Here is a 1,419-nt window from a genome sequence, read left to right as displayed (position 1 = left end):
TCGCAGCATCGCGCGGGCCTCACCTGCTGCCGAGGCTGGATGCATTCGCCCCCCGCGGCCGGCAAACGTCACGACGCCACGTCACCCACGTCCGCTCAAATGCCCACCTCCTCCGATCTGCGGACAGAGACGGAACCACCACGGCTATCCTCCTCACTGCGGACATGAATCGCGCCGAGCAACGCTGTCATCGATGGGGCGCCCTCCATGTTTTCGTCACCCCCTGATTTTGACAGCACATGTTTCCCCAAAAATTTACGAATTCCAAATTCACTCTCATAATCATAATTTTAAAACTATCATTTTCCCACCCTTTTTGCATTGACTCGCCCCCTCTTTTAAGTAAATGTACGAATTGTTTGAAGATTAACTGAAGGAAAAAAAAAAGACAAAGAAAGACTGTTTTTGACTGGTAAACCCCATGAGAGATATATTTTTTACTGAGGGAAAAAATATAAGATATACAAAAAAAATTAATTTTGAAGAAAAAATAAACGTCTTCTAATTTCTCTCTAGGAGAAATAAAAAAATAAAATTTTTTAGTTACGAAGCAAAAAAAACCCTTTTTGGTATGTACGATAAAATAAAAATGAAAAGCAAATCTGGTATAAAGTCAAACGAAAGGAGTTAGTAAAGTAAAATTTAATTAACCAAAAATAAAGTAGGGTAATTGACCAACGACAAAGTGACAAAATAAGATGAAATTTTCTTATAAAAAAACGTGATGATAAACGGGAAAATCCACAAGATAAATCCTAAAAGGGTGTTCGTAGACTCACTTGACTGCCATGGTGAGAGCGGTGAAATTGCACCCTGTGGTAGCTTTTTAAGGAAATGGTGAAATTTTTTCATAGTTAAAAACTATATAGACTATATTTTGCTCTTTCTGTAAAATAAATTAGTTTTTTCCGAAGGGCGGGAAAAATCTGTTTGAAAAAATCCTTTTAAATTCCCAAAGGTTTAATTTTCAGCATTTTTAAAAACCGAAGCCGAACACATTTCTTGGGAAAGAATCAAATCGGAACTTCTTTCAGCTATTTCTTTTTGGGACTTAAAATTACAACGTAAAGGTGTTTTTTGGGGAATTTTTATTTATTCACATTTAAATTGTATCTTAAAAGAGCAATTCAATTTATTCACCAACCGTTTAGTACAGAAATAAAAGATCGTCCCTTATTACTGTATAAGTCATGGTCCCAAAAAAAACATAATTAGTACCAGGACCGTACAAAGCTAAATAAACTTCAATACCTCTTGTTCAAGCAACCCTCTTTTGGCGTTAAAAAAGATGAACCCTTTTATCAAGCAAAAATTTTTATAATTAAGTTAAGAAGCTTTCCCCTTCCCCAAAATTTTCGGGGTACTTTGCCCCAAAATTCAATTGAAAAAAAGGGTTTGCGGTTGGGGTGTGGGAAAATG

Source organism: Penaeus monodon, chromosome 24, assembly GCF_015228065.2.
Source record: "Penaeus monodon isolate SGIC_2016 chromosome 24, NSTDA_Pmon_1, whole genome shotgun sequence".
Classification (NCBI taxonomy): Eukaryota; Metazoa; Arthropoda; class Malacostraca; order Decapoda; family Penaeidae; genus Penaeus; species Penaeus monodon.
Note: the sequence above shows the minus strand (reverse complement) of the source record.